The sequence below is a fragment of the Mauremys reevesii genome, linkage group 12 (assembly GCF_016161935.1).
Source record: "Mauremys reevesii isolate NIE-2019 linkage group 12, ASM1616193v1, whole genome shotgun sequence".
In the NCBI taxonomy this organism is placed as follows: Eukaryota; Metazoa; Chordata; order Testudines; family Geoemydidae; genus Mauremys; species Mauremys reevesii.
In genome coordinates, this window is record NC_052634.1 from 36,320,195 (window position 1) to 36,338,496 (window position 18,302).

Sequence of the window (18,302 nt, forward strand, 5' to 3'; positions counted from 1 at the left end):
ATCAAATGCCCAGCTCAGCTTTCTAGCCATCCAGCAGCTCTAGGGCAGGGAAGGGAGGTTCTCTTGGTGCAGAGTGGTTGCAGAACAGGGGTGAATTTAGCGGGGGGGCGGTCCGGTTGAAATCCCGCCTGATGCAGCCATACAGAATCGCTGGCAGCGCTGGGAGAGGCCAGGAGTGGAAGCAGGTGGCCTGGGGGTGGGGGGACATTTGCCCTCAGTCCTGGGCTCTGGGGTGGACTAGGCTGGGTGGTGGGTTCAGTCTAGTCTTCCGGCCTGTTGCTCTCACTGAGGTTTGTGGTTTTCATCTGGCTCCACCGAAAAGATCAAGCAAGCCCAGTAGAAAAGGGGGGTGAGAGAGGCGGGAAAGGGTGTGTAATGGGTTAAAGTGACCCATCAACGAAAGAGTAAAACCCGAGTTTGACTGGGTTTCCCCCCAGCCACCACTCCTGCAAACACTGGGCAAGGGGCAGCCCCATGCCCCACCGAGGCTATGGTGAGGGGCAGCAGAGGAGGAAGGAAGCCACATGTGATGGCAGTCCCCTCCCCTCCCCTCCCCCTCCCAGCACCCACCACCCCCTCTCCGGCCCCCAAACTCTGTCCCAGAGCCTGCACCCAGCCATCCGCACTCCCTCCCAGAGCCTGCACCCCTCCACCCTTCCTGCACCCCACCCCGTGCCCCAGCCCAGAGCCTGCACCCAGCACCCAAACTCCATCCCACTCAGCCTGGGCAAAGCTGGCTCCCAGCCCCTCTCCAAGGCTTGCAGGTGTCTGGAGGTGCTGCCTTCCACACCTTCCTCAATCACACCTCATCCATTCAACAGGGCAACTGATTACAAAGTGGGGGGAAGATCTTATTCTACTTCTAGCAAAAAGACATTTTTCTTTTACCTTAATTACACTACCTTAGAGGCCCGCTATAACATATTACCAAGGTTCACTACAAAGTGATATAAAAGTTATACAAAAATGCATAATACAGAGATTTATCTACAACTGCATTGACTGACTGCTATGTGCAGTAATATAGTGACCTCTGGGGCTTTGAATGAGGCATTATACTTGGGGAGGGTGAGGGGCAAGTGGCGGGTGGGCACAGAGGCGAGCTGTGAGCCTGCTGGGGCTCTTGGGGCGGGCATGGGGGTTTCTGGCAGGGGAGGGAGAAGGTGAAAGGAGGCGAGTGGTGGGGGGGGACTGACTAGGAGGGACGCAGCAAGCCAGCGGAGGGGGTTAGGGGGTGAATAGGGGTGTGATGGTGGGGCTGAGCAGGGAGGGGGCAGGTCTTATTTTACTGCTGTGATCTGGTCACCCCATGTGTGCTGTTTCTTCCTGCCCCCCGCCCCCACCGAACCTTGTTTCGACGGAGCAGAGCTGGGGAAGGAGGGTTTGTTTCCACGGGGCGGGGCAGCGCTGGGGGGGGGAAGGAGGGGGCAATTTTATATTAATAAAGAAATATTTATAAATTTTAATAAAATAAACAGTGAAGAAAATCAGTTGGAGAACTATCAAAACAAATTATTTTCCTAATATGAAAGTGCAAATCAGCTAATTAATATATGATGCAATGTATGTAATAGATAATTTTGTTATTATTTATATAGTCATGGAAAGTAAATAATACATGGAAGACATGAAAGGGTTTTTTTTAAGGGTTTTTTTGTTTTAGTCATCCCTGCCGGGGCCTCATCGAAACTGTTCGAATTGGGCCCCGCACTTCCTGAAGCCGGCCCTGACAATGAGGCTAATCATCTAGTGGAACAAGCTCTGCAAGGGACGTGGTTAATTCCCCATCACTGCCCTGTGTAAATGAAGACCGCAGCTCTTGCTGCAAGACACCTGGTGTGTGGGTGTCCCTGTTCCCCCTTCAGAACCTCTGGTACATGGTGCTTCCCTCCGCCCAGTTCAAAATCCCCATCATGTGGGTGCTCCCATCCAGGATCTCTGGTGGGTGTCTCTGTCCCCCACCCCATGAACTAGCTCCCATGTGTGGTTTCCCCTGTCTGCCCCCATCCGGGATCTGTGGGTGTCTCTGTTCCCCTTTTCAAGATCTGTGTTGCTTGGGTGTCCCTTCCCCAAGTCAGAATCCCCAGCGTGTGGGTGCTCCCATTGGGCTGACCTGGCTCCTCTCTCTAGGAGGACTGGGGACCCCAAACTTCCCAAAACCATCATAGCGAGGCCAACCTGAGCACAGACACCTGCTCAGCACCCCGGGGTGCAGCCCTGAACTCCGGCAATCAGCTACGCTCAGCTGACCACCCAACAAGCGTTACATGCAGGAGCCTTCGTGCCCCGCGTGTTCAGCTCCCTCCCAGCGCCAGCTTTAAACTCCGCTGCTCAGTTCTAAGCTTTGGCTACACGGGGGCAGCATGGAGCTCAGCCAACGCCTCCCGTTGCTGGTTGAGTTTCCCGCTCCTCGTGGCAGGTTCACACCCCGCAGGCAGATCTCTGAACCGGAGCCGAACCGTTCCCCAAATCCAGCGCTTTAGCAGCAGCTTTGCTAGGAAAGCGCTGACGTCCCCAAGTAAAGTAAGAGCCAGAGCGCTGTGTCCAGGATCTTCTATCGGGCCCCTCACCGTGGTGTCTGTCAGGCGCAAGGAGAAACCAGGGAAATGTTTTCATGGCGTTTAAGGGCAGAAGGGGCCATTAGCTCAGCTAGTCTGACCCCCGAATAACACAGAATTACACCATGACACGTATTGATCCCACTGACCTTAGACAGATCAAAGCGTTTCAGCCCTCAGGAAGGAGGCTAAACTGGGTACCAGAGGCAGCGAACAAGGGGCCCCCAAGGCAATGGCAGGGAACTGACGAGGTGAAATATGCCCAGATGATCCCAGCAGGCGACCCACCCCCATGCCACAGATGTGGGAGTCCCTGTTCCTGCTGCCCTTAAGAATCTCTGGTGGTAAGTGGGTCCCCCCCGTTCCCCAGATAAGAATCCTCCATGTGGTTTCGCTGGCTTCACCTCCAGATAAGAACATTGTGTGGAGGGAGTGGGAGGAAGGTTGTCTGGCAGATATGTAAAGGGGGACTGTGTCTCCCTGTCTGGCCCAGGCTCCTGGGAGGAAGTGATCTCAGTGTGTCTGGCTGTCTCCATTCCTCCCACCCAGAAGACGCCCTGGTGTGTGGGTGCACCCCAGACCATGACGGATCTCTGGGGGTGGGTGTCTCTCTCCCCTAGTCAGGATCTCTGGGACGTGCCTGTATAAAAGGAGACTTTGACTCACCCAGGCTGGGCTGCCATCATGGAACAGACCAGGTCCTTCTGTGGAGGGTTTGCGTTCCTCCAAGGATGTGATCTCAGTGTGTGTGGGTGTCCCTGTCCCTTCAACCCTTAACAATCCCTGGTGCGTGGGTGCGCTGGGCCCCATTACAATCCCCTCTGTCTTACCCCCCATGAGGGATCCATTTGATGTGGGTGTTCTCCACACTACCGGGGGTGTCTGGTTCCCCTGTCCCTCCTGGTTAATAGTGGAGTGTGTGGGTGTCCCCCCAGCCCGTTACGGATCCGTGTTGTGCGGATGCCCCCGTTCTTCTCATTAAGAATGGTGCAATGGAGCCTATGGGTGTGCCCCCCACCCCATGAACTAGCTCCCGTGTGTGGTTCCCCTACCCCCATCCAGGCTCTGTGGTGTGTGGGTGTCGCTGTTCCTCTTTTCAAGATCCGTGTTGCAGGGGGGGCATCCCTCCCCCCAAGTCAGAATCCCCAGCATGTGGGTGCTCCCATCCCCCCAGCCAGGCTCTGCAGGGGGGGGGGTGTCTAAAAGGAGACCATGTCTCACTGAGGCTACGCTGCAGGGGTTACTCACAGGGACAACCCCACTACTGATCAGCATGGGAGTTTTGACCTGCTCCATTTCTGACCTGGGTCGGTTCACCTCTCCTTAGGCAACCTGGGGACCCCAAGTTTCCCTGGGATCACCATAGTGATGCTGAACTTAGTGTGGACACCTGATCGGCACAGCCCACTGCAGCCCAGAACTCCTGAGCTCAAGCGATCCACCGGCCTCAGCCTCCCCAGGAGCTGGGATCACAGGCACCAGCCACAGGGCCCGGCTTATTTCTCAGCCTGGCAGCTGGAGCTTTAAACTCCTTGTGAGCTCTGTGCCTTGGCCAGACGGGGACAGCCTGGAACTGGGAAATGCTCCTGCTTCCCCCGCCCCCCTCTCATGTCGAGCTGCAGGCGCCGCTGTCCTCCCAGGTAAGATCCCGGATGTTTCGGTGCCCCCTTCCCCCGCCCAGCTGTCCGGGTACCTCTGCCCCCCATACAGAATCCTGGGTGTGTGGGTGTCCATCCCTCTGCAGAGGATCCCGGAGTGTGGATGCCCTTGTCCCCCGCTACAAGATCCTGGGTGTGTGGGTGCCACTCTCCCTCCCAGTAGATCTCTCGTGGGTAGGTCCCCAGGGTGTGAGTGCTCCCATCCCCCGATACAGGCTGGGGGGGGGGGTAAAACTGGCTCTCCCTGTCCTGCCCAGGCAGTGCTACAGCAGCTGTTCACAGGGGCAGCAACCCCACTGTCACCCTGCAGCTTTAACCTGCTCCAGGGGTGACCTGCTTCACACTCCTGTGGGAGCCTGGGGACCCCAAACTTCCCAGAGTCACCTGATTGATGCTGAGCTGAGCTGTCCCTTGTGCAAAGCAGGGGGCCAAATTCCATGGAAACAATGGATAAGCAGCGGGCCATGGGCACATCCAGCCCTGGCCGTGAGATGTTCCCTCCCCTTTTCTTTATGCCCCTGTTGTTATTTCATGGATTGTCTGGGATGGGGGAAAACTGAGTTCACTCCAGGTGGAGGGGGGAAGAACCCTGAAAATCTCAGGCCCCAACTCCTGCTACGAGGATCACTGAGGTGCTGGGAATCTGCATGGGAAAGGGACGGTGTGAATTGTCAAGGTGGGGAATGAATATCAATCTACAACAAGAGCCACCTCATTAATCAGTGACACAGGCTAATCCTGCTGCTGATAGAAGGGAAACTGGGAGCGATTCTTTGCTGTTCAGCCATGGAAACTGTGACCCAATTGCACCGCAGTGAATGTGCTGGGGAAAGCTGGACTTTACAGGCAGGTGGAAAGAGCAGATCCTAGAAACACCTGGAGCTCCCCACAGCACTTCTGCCACCGGGGTCAGGTGTTGAGCGACTCACAGCGCCCCTCCCCTCCCATTACATTCCAGGAGGGGGTGGCAGCACCCCCCACCCAATGCAGGGGAGAGGGCTGAGTGTATCTCTGCACCCTGAGCCCAGGGCACCCACTCTCTCTGCCCCACACATCGAATCTGGCCCTGCAGCAGAGTGACCCCTAAGAACCAGCAACTTCCAGGACAGCAGATTTGGCCTCAGAGCAGGGAATGTGTCCCTCATGCTGCTTTTAGGCCACTAGGTGCTCTGGAAACAGGAGGGCTCTAAGTGTAACCTATAGCACAAATGGCCCATCTGGGGATGTAGCTTAGTTGTAGAGCACATGCTTTGCATGTATGAGGTCCTAGGTTCAATCCTAGCATCTCCAGGTTCTTTTCACCCTGCTGCTTTGCTCATGCCCTGGAGGACTTTCAATCCTGGTCAGTGAGGGGCTAGTGCCAATTGCATGGAAGGTCTGGGGGGGTTTCTGCTCCTAAGTCTCCTCTGCACATTTAAGATTCCCACCTGCTGTGCTGCTTGGGACAAGGGTAGATGAGAAGGGAGAATCCTCCAGCACTGGAGGGCAAGGTCCCATCTGCACAGACTGAGAGGCAAAGACTAGACTTATTTCTTGTCTGGGCCCAATCTTTTCACTTGCTATAGCCCTTGTTCCAGCTCAGGTGGTAGCTAGGGGATGTCTCATGACTGCAGCATGTTTGTTCAGTTCCACCCTCTTATAGAGCTTTGGTACCAGGCAGGAATCTTTTGTCTCTCTCCTGGGGAAGAGCCCCAGGTTTAAGATGGATTCCTGTCCCAGGTGACATGGTCAAATGTCCCGTGAGACACCCCCCCCCCCCAAGCCTTCATTCTTCCTGGCCTGACTCAGGGATGGTGCAGGACAGAGCCATCTCCAGTCTATTGTCCTGGTTAATGGGAGCCATCAAGAGTCCAAACCACTATTAATGGCCCACACTTTGCATCATTACAACAGGACCTCAGAGTTATAGTTCATATTTCTAGTTTCAGATCCAAGAATGATCGGTTCATACAAATAGGATGAACACACGCAGTAGATTATAAGCTTTGTAATGATACCTTACAAGAGACCTTTTGCATGAAGCATAGTCCAGTCACTTTATATTCACACTCATTAGCATACTTTAATAAAATCCTATGGAGTGCAACTTCACAGCAGGGAAAGGGTTTTACTGTGGCACCTGGGAACAGTTGAGTTTCATGTTCAGGCTGTGGTATGAGTTCCTCCAGGTTTCTCGTAAGCACACAGGGACCTTCGCGGGTGCTCTCGATACAGGAATGGCCCCGACGCAATAAAGTGATGGGAATTGCATTTTCCTTTTTTATTTCTGTATTTCCAACGACATTTCTGTTTGTGATTTCATTTTGCTTTGTATAACTGTGTTTTCTCCTGAATTTGATATTTAACAAAAAAAAGAATACGGCCTCAGGGCACCAGATGGAGGAGCAGGTGGGGCTAGGACTGCTAAGAGAGCGAGAGTAGCAGGTTTTCTGTATAGTTTCCTGCCCTCATTTTTCTTGACTAGTTTCTCTTCTGTACAAAATTTGCTTTTTGTAGAGTGTGAGCCTGGCTAGCTCAGTTAGCAGTGCATCAGCCTTCTAATTTGAGGATCCAGGATTCAAGTCCCTGGTGAGGCAAAGAAACACTTTCCCCCTGTGACATCCCCAAAGAGTTTTAGAAGGACTCTCCTTGACTTTAGTTTTTCCTTTTCAGGACATGGCCTTTCCCAGGAAGGGCCCTTTACTGCCTGGGACTGAAGGTGCTACTGCCTCACCTGTCCACTGGCCTCACAGTCTGGAGGAAGAAAGGCCTCTGGGCCTGCAGCAAAGTGCTGGGTGCTGACTTCTTGAGCAAATGCAGGGCTGGCCAGAGAGGCATGTTCCCACTGAGTCCTCCCTGCCAGAAAAAATTGTCCCCACAGACAGGGGCGGCTCCAGGCCCCAGCACACCAAGCACATGCTTCGGACAGCAAGCCGCAGGGGGTGCTCTGCCGGTCGCCATGAGGGTGGCAGGCAGGCTGCCTTCGGCGGCATGCCTGCGAAGGGTCGGCTGGTCCTGCGACTTCGGCAGACCTCCCGCAGGCAAGCCGCCAAAGGCAACCTGCCTGCCGTGCTTGGGGCGGCAAAATGCCTAGAGCCGCCCCTGCCCACAGAGTCCTCCCTGCTGGAAGTCTACAGTAATCAACAGGTGCTCCCATGGTGTAAGGGCAGCACTCGGGACTTTGAATCCTGCAATCTGAGTTGAAGTCTCAGTGGAATCTGAGAACAATTCCTGTACCACAAACCCTGCTGGATCTTCCAAGTCTCTGTCTTGCTTTCTCAAAGGCCATGAAAGCCACTACAAAAGGGTTTTTCCTCCTGCTGATAATAGCTCACCTTAACTGATCACTCTCGTTATAGTGTGTATGGCAACACCCAATTTTTCATGTTCTCTGTGTGTGTGTGTGTATATATATATATATATATATATATATATATATATATATATATATATATCTCTTCCTGCTGTATTTTCCACTACATGCATCCAATGAAGTTGGTTTTGGCCCAGGAAAGCTTATGCTCAAATAAATTTGTTAGTTTCTAAGGTGCCACAAGTACTCCTTGTTCTTTTTGCAGATAAATGAATGGCGGTTAAGTCCATGAATGGCTATTAGTCAGGGTGGGTAAGGAATGGTGTCCCTAGCCTCTGTTTGTCAGAGGATGGAGATGGATGGCAGGAGAGAGATCACTTGATCATTACCTGTTAGGTTCAGTCCCTCTGGGGCACCTGGCATTGGTCACTGGTGGCAGATAGGATGTGAGGTTGGATGGACCTTTGGTCTGACCCAGTATGGCCATTCTTATGGTCTTATGAAGGGAAGGGCAAAGCACTGGGACAGAGTTTCTGTAGTGTAGTGGTTATCACGTTTGCCTAACACGCAGAAGGTCCCTGGTTCAAAACCAGGCGGAAACATGGGGGTTTAATTTTCCCAGCTCCTACTGCTGTAGGAGCAGCAGTGATTTCTATGCTCAAAAGGTCTGTTATACTTCCCCTGCTCCCGCTTCTGTCTCCTCTCCCTCTCTGAATGCCTGTGAAGTGGCTTTTCTGCTCCTGGGATGAATGGGCTGGTTGAAGAGCAGAAGAGCTCCCAGGTTGACAAGGTGTCTGGGACTCTAATTAGGCAGCACTCACACACCCAGAGCATGGACACTGCCCAAGGTGGAGTGTGACCAACCAGATGCAGCCAAGTCATCTCTAGTCGCAGGCCAGGAGGTGCAGGCCCTTAAAAGGGGAAGGGGCCCTGTGCTCAGGAGAGCACTCACAAGCTTGTACCTCCAGTGAATGCCCTTCGCCCGGACCGCCTGGCCAGTGGTTCACAGCGTTGCATATCACTGTGCCTCAGGAAGACTTACCTTCATCACACCATCCATAGCTGCGCTGTGGGACACTTACCTTGCAGAATCCTGACATCTCCAGTGCCGTGCCCGTCCTGGGAGTGTGAGTATGCGAGTGCGAGTGTGACACCCCCTGCCCCCGCTTATTTTGAGCTTAGCTGTCAGTATAACAAATGTGCTGCTTTCTGCCAAACTCTGGTGGGTCATTTGTCCTCCTTACACTTACTAGTTGACCCAATTTCGGGTAACACCTGCGATAACCCCAACCCCTGCAGGACAGAGGGTGATGAAATGAGCTGAGGAAAAAGCCTTGGCATCAGCAGGGGAAAGCTAGAGGATCTTGGCCTGTCACCTTTTGAAGCCTTGTGGCTTGGTCTCCTCTGCACATGGAGGTTGGCCTATGGCGGCCGGCTCTTCCTGCTGGCTCCTCTGTGTGACTTGCCAAAGGAGGGAGTGAGGCAGGGATGGGGCAAAAGAGGAAAGTCGAGCTGAGGAAGGCAGGGCAGAAGCTAAGCGCCTTAGTGCGGCTAAGTGGGGTTAGTAGAGCGCCACCAGTCGTTCTGCAAAGCCTGGGGAGGTGCAGTTGGCTGCTGGGAGGCAGAATCCTGTGCCTGCCTCTTGGCTTCCCAGGGATGGCTACTTGCAGCCCAGGAGAAGGACGATGGTTCTGGGTGAAAGGAAGACAAGCAAAGCTCTGGGAGGAAATTTGGGTGCACGGTGCTGGCTCTGCGCTGGGGGAGGGGGTTGGGGTGCAGGAGGGGTGGCGCTTACCCTGGGCACTGCAGCTCCCAAATTGACCCGTACACACAACCCTGCGTCAGCAGCTCCTAGGTGGGCGAGGCCAGGGAGTCTCCGTGCGCCGCTGCCTGCAGGCGCTGCCCCCAGAGCTCCCATTGGCTGCAGTTCCTGGCCAATGGGAGCTGCGGAGTTGGTACTCAGGGCAGGGGCAATGAATGGAGACACTCCGCCCACCCCAGGGGATGCTGGGACATGCCGGCCATTTCTGAGAGTGGCACGGAGGGATGGAGGCAGAGTGGGCAGGGAGCCACCTCAGTGCTGCTGGCACATTTCTGCACACCCATGGGGGGAGGGGAGCAGAGGGCCTCCATGTGCTGCCTGGGGGAGGGGCAGAGCACAGAGCTGCCTCCCCTCCCGGGTCTATTACAGGAGTGGGTGGGTGGGGTCTTTTGGCCTGCAAGGTGCAGCAGGTCGGACTAGATGATCACACTGGTCCCTTCTGACCTTAAAGCCTCTGAGTCTAAAAGGGAGATGGAAGTAAAGGAAGTTTTTTAAAAAATAAACCAAACATTGTAATATCAGGATAACTCCAACAGCTCATTGTATAGTCCTGCCCCTTTCTTCCTCCATTGTGTGTTGAATGACCTGCAGCACATGGATTCTCTCATTCCATTGATAAACTGATACAATGTGACTGAAATTAAATCACTTCCCAGCAGAGAAAACATCACATCATTGCATTAGCTGGGAATTGAGCCCAGGTCAACTAGCTTGGAAGGCAGCTATGCTCACCACTATACCACCAATGCATCTGGCAAAAGTGTCACTTATGCTTGCCTAATGAGGTTAGACCAGCGTTGAAGAGATTTTTCTGCCTGTTAAAATGTACTGGATTCTCATCACTAAAAAAAACCCTCATGACTAAAAAAAACCACCTCCATCTTCACTTGGGTTTGAACCATCAGCCTTTCAATTAGCCACCAATGTTGTTAATCACAGGGTATGTCTACACTACGGGATTATTCCGATTTTACAGTGCATCCGAGTTCAGATTGCTGTCCAGAGCAGTCACAATGGTGCACTGTGGGATGGCGCCTGGAGGCCAATACCATCGAATTGCGGCCACACTAACCCTAATCCGACATGGCAATACCGATTTCAGCGCTACTCCCCTCGTCGGGGAGGAGTACAGCTATCGGTATTAAGAGCCCTTTATATCGATATAAAGGGCTTCGTTGTGTGGACGGGTGCAGGGTTAATGCCCTTTAACGCTGCTAAATTCGATATAAACTCACAGTGTTGACCGGGCCAGAGAGAGCAGCAGGTTTCCCATATTGTTTCCCGCTCTTGTTTTCTTTACTAGTTTCTCCTCTGCACCAACTTGCTCTTTTTCTTCATGAGCCTGGCTAGCTGAAGTGGGTATTCACCCAGGAAAAGCTCATACTTCAAAACATCTGTTAGTTTATAAGGTGCCACAGGACTCTTTGCTGCTTTCAGTTGGTAGAGCATCAGACTTTTAATCTGAAGGTCCAGGGTTCAAGTCCCTGGTCAGGTGATAAACTACTCACCAAGATCTTACACTGTCTTTCCCATGTCCTCTTTGATGTTACTTTTTCTCTTCAGGATTTTCTCTTTCCTCAGAAGGGCCTTTTTGTGTGTGGGTTTGAAGGGGCAACTTCCTGACAGCCCCTCTGTCCTTGCAGCCTGGAGGAATAAAGGCCTCTGGGCATAGAGCATGTTCCTTCCCTGCACACACACACACACACACACACACACACACACACACACACACACACACACACACACACACACACACACACACACACACACACACACACACACACAATATCCCTAAGGAATTAGAATCACCTGCTGCCTTCCCCTGTCCTGCTGGATCCCCAAATGGAGATGCTCTTCAGCCTAAACCCATGTCCCCTCTTTTCCCAGTGCCCCTCAGTCCCAACCCTCAGTCCCTCCTATGCTCACTGCTCCTCACTCCCAACCAGAGCCTGCTCCTCTTCACCCTTCTCCTCTGTCCCAACCCACAGCCCCCTCCTATTCCCGGTGCCCCTCAATCCCAATCCACAGGCCCCCCCTCCTCACGCTGCTCCTCAATCCCAACCCACAGCTCCCTCCTTCCCTCCAGCAGCAGGTGCTTCAGACCCCCTCAGGAAGATTTTCTTGCAAGGTTTCGTGTATGAGTCTGCATGTGGATTTTACAGTATGTTGGAAATAGGTCGGGTTGCTTGCCGAAATGATCACTTGTGGCTGGTGTTGGATTCCCAGTCTCCATGTTATAGGGGCAGGAGAAATAAAGGGCTGTTATCCTTGTTGTGTGAACCAAGGGCAGCACAACTGTGCTTGGCAGACCCTGATTGAGGGACTCACCCTCAGTTCAATAGCACTTGCTGGGCAGGGGACATGGGTTCCAAAGCTGAGTGGGTTGGGGCTATGTCCACACTGCAATGAAACACTCATGGCTTTCCTGTGCCAGTGCAGGCTCCCAGGCTAGGGCCATGGGGTGGTAAATTTGCACCGTAGACATCTCAGCTCAAGCTCAATATTGGGCTCTGGGAGCCCTCAAGGTTGGGAGGGAGTTTAGCCAGCAAAAAAGATAAACTGGCAGTGGAGTATTACCCTGGACTCAATGGCATTTCTCCATTGGTCTGTGTGCTTTGGGGCAGGGACAATAACACGTCCTGCTGCATCTGTTATTTCAAAGGGCGGTTTAGGATTTTCATTCTCACACACGGTGCATGAAGCAGGACTCAACCCTCGGTGCAAACTAAATGAGCTGCCCACAGGTTCTGGCAGCCACAATGAGCCATTTAGTGTGAGAGCCCAGACCTGCCCCTGTCCCAGACAGAAGAGGTCATCTGTGACAGGTTGGACCACTGACCTATCAGTTCTTAATTCTCAGTATAATTTAAACAGCCATACTGGGCTGGACCAAAGGCCCATTTAGTTCTCTGACAGTAGCCAATACCAGGTGCCCCAAGAGGTACTCAACAAGGCACCACTGGGAGTTGAACCCAGGATCTCTTGTTTATAAGACAGGTGCTTTAGCCAGCTAAGCCATGGTGCCTGCTTGTGGCTCAGAGACACTCTCTGCCCACACCTGACTCCCTGCCATCCCCACTGGGGCCTGAAAAGCTTTGCTTGTGTTGGATTCTGCAAAGCAGAGGAGCAGGTGAGGTTTTCCTTGCAAGCTCTGTGTGTGTGTGTGTGTGTGCCAAATTGTCAGTGTAAATGCTGCTGGTCATTATATCACCATAACTGGTCTCCACCAGTATCCCACCATGAACTCGCCTGCCCTGCATTCCTGCTACAGAGGCCCGACCTCTCTCCTTTCATAGCTCCAGAAAGTTCTGACAGCTGAGCTGCTATCTACACCGGGATTAGGTTGATAGAACTGCATTGCCAGCCTAAGTAATGTAATTACACCAACCTAATTTCATAGTGTAGACCTGTCCAAAGAATCGCACACACACCTTGGGAGCAAAACTTCACCTGCTCCTCTGCTTTACAGAAGCCAAACACGAGCAACACTTGTAAGGGCCCAGTGGGGATTGGCAGAGAGTCAGGTGTGAGCAAACACACTGCTTTAAGTAACAGCAGGTACCATGGCTTGGCTGGTTAAAGCACCTGTTTTGTAAACAAGAGACCCTGGGTTCAACTCCCGGTGGTACCTTAAAGACTGGCTTTTGGAGCACCTGGTATTGGCTACTGTCAGAAGACAAGATTCAGAGCTAGATGAACCTATGGTTTAAATTACACTCGCAGTCACTGATAAAGAGTTACTGAAAGTTTGGGTGTTAAGAGCTGATAGGTCAGTGGTCCAGTACCCTCAATGTGGTTTTAGCTGGAAACACACCTGGAGGACAAAGACTCAACTGAACTGATTCAGAAGAGAATAATAACAATAATACTTTCAAACCAAAGTCCCCAAACAGATTAGTACTGGTTTTTCAGTTTGGGGAATTTTTTTTTCCCAGTCAGACCTTGCCAAGGGAAGCAGGGAGAAAATGTTTGAGTTGCCTCCTTCAGAACAGCTTGGCCTAGACACTAGCTCTGGGTCACTGCTCTGGCCTTGCTCGGGTTGAGGGTATTTTAATAATTTGGGCAGGTCCCAGGGTGTTTGGAGGAGATGACGAGGATGTTACCTTTTGAGATATAAATTAAGAAATACAGGACTAGAGAATTTTTTTTTTTTTAAGAAATCTGGGATTTAGACATTTTATTTAAAGCAAGAGAGTTCTGAGTTTCTGAGAAAGTTTTTGTTTGCAAGAAGCAACATCATACCAAACGGGGACATGGTTGTCTACAAAGGAGGAGCAATGACTAAATGCATCCGATGAAGATGCGATTTGTACCCACGCATGCAGAGCACAATGGACTAGCAGTCCATCACCTTAACCACTCAGCCACCTCATCAGAACTATCAAGGAAAAGACAGGAGGAGAAATCTAATGTCAGCAGAGATAGGGACAATAAGGAGTTTTTAAATACTAAGCGGAAGCAGAGGCTGAATGAGCTCCCCCTTCACATCTAGTGAGGAGCTGGGGGAAAGACTTCAGGAACAGACGGTGTTTGCACAGACACACCTACTCTGCCTAGCTATGCAGCATGATGGGGCCGCTTTCCCAGAATGACCAGTTTTGGCTGGTGGCGGGTTACAAATCACTTTAGGATTGAGTGGAATGAAATGTTATTATCCTTCCTGCATGAGTGAAGGGCAGCAGAACATACCTAGTCGGTCCTGATGGAGGGTAGGTGGGTGAGGAATAGCTTTATTGGATTTCATAGAAGTGATTGAGAACGTCATCCTAAAACAGTGGTCCCCAAACATTTCACACTGTGCCCTCTTATCCAGTTGGGGAGGGCAAAACCAGAGCTTGAGGATTCAGCCCTGGGTGGTGGAGCTCAGACTTTTGGCTTCAGCCCCAGGCACCAACAAGTCTAATGCCAGCCTTGGTGACCCCATTAAAACAGGGTTATGACCCACTTTGGGGTCCTGACTCTCAGTTTGAGAACCACTGCTCTATGCTGAGGAGAGAGTTTTCATGTGGGTGCAGTTAATCCACTTCCCCAAGAGGTGGCAGCTATGTCAGTGGGAGAAGCTATATCGGTGGAGTGCAAGCTGTGGTGTTCACCCCATTTACGAAGTTTAATCAAACCCCATTTTTAAAACCACGTCTGGTCTGGGACTGGCAAAGGCTCTCGAGGAAGCAGGGTCTGTCCTTCAAAGTCTTGGAGATCATGAGTCCATGGTCATGGGGTATAGCTTAGTGGTACAGTGCTTGATGGTAGATCAAGTGATCCTTGATTCAAGCCCCGTGTTCTCTTATAACCTTCTTTCTTTTTTAAAAAAGGAAAACATTTTCATTTCCATTCTTCATTATGTTCAGGAGCTCCACTATACAGGGTGCTTGATATGAATGTAAACACTCAACATTTCACTGTCCAAATGCACAAAAACCTAGCAAAGCTGTCCATCAGCTGAAATCAGTTCCAATCCTCTAAGTGTCTAGTTTATGTTTTCATCAATTAAACAAAGGTATCATAGGAATGTACATTTGAAGATCCCTCTTCTCCAGGAGCTATGTTGTGCAGAAGAACAAGAACCACATCCAGCTACAGTTCAGGAGTCTGATGACCAAAGAGCCAATAAATGTTCTGAGGGATGGAGAAAAATGCCTTCTAGTGAGCTCAACCTGTTTCGCTTATCAAAAGAAGATTGAAAGGTGACTTCATTGAAGTGTTGAAGGGCCTTCATGGAGAGAATAGATTGGGTATTAAAGGGCTCTTGAATCTAGGAGAGAAAGGCATAACAAGACCCAGTGGCTGGAAGGTGAAAAGAGACAAATTCATATTACAACTAAGGCACAAATATTCAACAGCGAGGATGATTCACCACAGGAACAAGCTACCAAGGAAAGAGGTGGATTCACCATCTCTTAATGTCATTTAATGAAGACCACATGCCCTTCTGGAATGTGTTGGCCTCAAAAGTAGCTATTGTGTCATACAGGAGGCCTGTGATATGCAGGGGGTCAGATTAGATGCTCTAATGGTCTCTTCTGGTCATAAAGTCGACTAATTTCTGAAAAACTGAGTGTAGTATTGGGAGCAGCGTCTGATGTTTTCCTGTCTAGCCGGCTTGCTGCCTAGAACGAACGCTCCTTGAGTGGGGTGATCCACAGGGAGTAGCTCAAACCTCCACAGTGCCTGGCCAGGGGCAGGACATTAGCACAGGAAGGGAGGGGTGTGGCAGTGACATCACAAAGGCCTTTTGCAGGACCTCAGACTATTGGTCAAAGGTGGTGGGGAGGTGGTGACCTCACAGAGAGATGCTGACATCAGCCAGGCAGGACGGGGTGAGGGGCCAGGGAAACCTCAGAGACCCCTGTGGCTTTGCTTCAGCAAGTCTCCTTCTCCAGGTCTCTCTTTGAGGACTGAGAGAGTATTCGGGTTCAGGTACGTGAGCGCCAGGAGGAACCTCTTTCAAAGTTTTCTCCTTCCCTTTTCGTGATTTTACTAGAAAACAGCCGCCCCTGTTTAGAAGGTAAGAGCCTCCTCGAGGTTTGAAACCTGTTCAGTCTGATCCATCTGGCGACAGTTGAATCTAGGCATGGAAAACACAAGCTTAAGGAGGCAGAATTTTATTCCGTACCTGGGATTTTGTCCCTTAAAATCACTGGGGACATTAGAGTTTGTTCTTTTTGTTTCACCTTTTCCTCCATCCATCCCTCCCTCCTTTCTCTTCGTCTCTTGCTTCTTTTGTCCTTTCTCCTGTTCCCCTCCCAAAACCAGGAGCAGTGTCGGGGTGTGTTTGGGGCGGGGGCAGAAGAGGGGGATGGGCGGCACTGGGGGAGGAGCTCGGGGGTGTTTGGGGACGGGGCAGAGAGGGGAAAGGGAGGTCGGGGTGTTGGGGCGGGGGCAGAGAGGGGGATGGGCGGCACCGGGGGAGGGGGAGCTCGGGGGGGTTGGGGGCGGGGGCAGAAGAGGGGGATGGGCGGCACTGGGGAGGAGCTCAGGGGGTGTTTGGGGTGGGGGCAGAAGGGGATGGGCGGCACTGGGGAGGGGAGCTTGGGGGTGTTAGGGGACGGGGCAGAGACGGGATGGGCGGCACTGGGGGGAGGAGCTCAGGGGTGTTTGGGGCGGGGCAGAGAGGGGATGGGCGGCACTGGGGAGGGAGAGCTCAGGGGGTGTTTGGGGCGGGGTCAGAGAGGGGATGGGCGGCACTGGGGTGGGGAGCTCGGGAGGTGTTGGGGGCAGGGGCAGAGGAGATGGGCAGCACTGGGGAGGGGAGCTCAGGGGTGTTTGGGGTGGGGGCAGAAGAGAGGATGGGCGGCACTGGGGAGGGGAGCTGGGGGTGTTTGGGGCGGGGCAGAGACGGGGATGGGCGGCACTGGGGAGGAGCTCAGGGGTGTTTGAGTGCGGGGTCAGAGAGGGGATGGGCGGCATCGAGGAGCTCGGGGGTGTTGGGGCGGGGTCAGAGAGGGGATGGGCGGCACTGTGGGAGGGGAGATCGGGGTGTTGGGGACGGGGCAGAAGAGGGGAGGGGCGGCACTGGGGAGGAGCTCGGGGGTTGGGGTGGGGGCAGAGGGGGCAGCACTGGGGAGGGGAGCTCAGGGGGTGTTGGGGCGGGGTCAGAGAGGGGAGGCGGCACTGGGGAGGGGAGCTCAGGGTGGGTTGGGGCGGGGCAGAGAGGGGATGGGCGGCACTGGGGAAGGGGAGCTCGGGGGTGTTTGGGGCAGGGGTAGAGAGGGGATGGGCGGCACTGGGGAGGGGACCTCAGGGTGTTTGGGGGCAGGGCAGAGAGGGGATGGGCGGCATTGGGGGAGGAGCTCAGGGGGTGTTGGGGCGGGGGCAGAGAGGGGAAGGGCGGCAGTGGGGAGGAGGAGCTCAGGAGGGGTTGGGGCAGGGGCAGAGAGGGGAAGGGCGGCAGTGGGGGTGGGGGCGCTCGGGGGTTGGGGCAGGGCAGAGAGGGGATGGGCGGCAGTGGGGAGGAGCTCAGGGGGTGTTGGGGGCGGGGGCAGAGAGGGGAAGGGTGGCAGTGGGGAGGGAGAGCTCAGGGGGTGTTGGGGCGGGGGCAGAGAGGGGATGGGCGGCAGTGGGGTGGGGGCGCTCGGGGTTGGGGCAGGGCAGAGAGGGGATGGGCGGCAGTGGGGAGGAGCTCGGAGGGGTTGGGGCGGGGCAGAGAGGGGATGGGCGGCAGTGGGAGGGGAGCTCAGGGGTTGGGGGCGGGGTCAGAGAGGGGATGGGCGGCAGTGGGGAGGAGCTCAGGGGTTGGGGCGGGGCAGAGAGGGGATGGGCGGCAGTGGGGAGGGGCGCTCAGGGGTTGGGGGCAGGGCAGAGAGGGGATGGGCGGCACTGGGGAGGGGAGCTCAGGGGGTTGGGGCGGGGCAGAGAGGGGAGGGCGGCACCAGGGAGGGGAGCTCAGGGGGTTGGGGGCAGGGCAGGGAGGGGATGGGCGGCAGTGGGGAGGAGCTCAGGGGTTGGGGGCGGGGCAGGGAGGGGATGGGCGGCAGTGGGGAGGGGGCGCTAGGGGTTGGGGGCGGGGAGGAGGGGAGGGCGGCAGTGGGGAGGAGCTCAGGGGTTGGGGGCGGGATTAGAGAGGGGAGGGCGGCAGTGGGGAGGAGCTCAGGGGGTTGGGGCGGGGCAGAGAGGGGATGGGCGGCACTGGGGAGGGGAGCTCAGGGGTTGGGGCGGGGCAGGGAGGGGATGGGCGGCAGTGGGGAGGAGCTCGGGGGTTGGGCTGCTCAGGAGCCGCCTCGCGAACGCTTCAAGGCCACGTGACGCCCTCTCGAAACTCCGCCTCCCGAGACAGCCAATAGGAAGAGGAGGCAGAGCCCTGACCAATGGGAGCGCGAGAATAAACCTTCTCCCCCCGCCCAGTTCCAGTGTGAGGTTGGGGGCTGCAGTGACCAGAGCCCCCAGCAGGGTGCATGGGGGGGGGGGGCTGCAGTGACCCGAGCCCCCAGCAGGGTGCATCGGGGGGGGCTGCAGTGACCAGAGCACCCCGCCGG

General features: G+C 54.1%; 2 non-coding genes across 2 annotated transcripts; one reads left to right on the plus strand and one right to left on the minus strand.

Annotated features, from left to right (window-relative positions):
• The first annotated feature begins 8,037 nt into the window (after nt 1-8,037).
• TRNAV-AAC lies at nt 8,038-8,110 on the plus strand. The gene has a single exon. It is a non-coding gene; the product is annotated as a tRNA-Val (tRNA).
• Nucleotides 8,111-12,281: 4,171 nt separating this feature from the next.
• TRNAI-UAU lies at nt 12,282-12,355 on the minus strand. Its single transcript has one exon. It is a non-coding gene; the product is annotated as a tRNA-Ile (tRNA).
• Nucleotides 12,356-18,302: the final 5,947 nt, after the last annotated feature.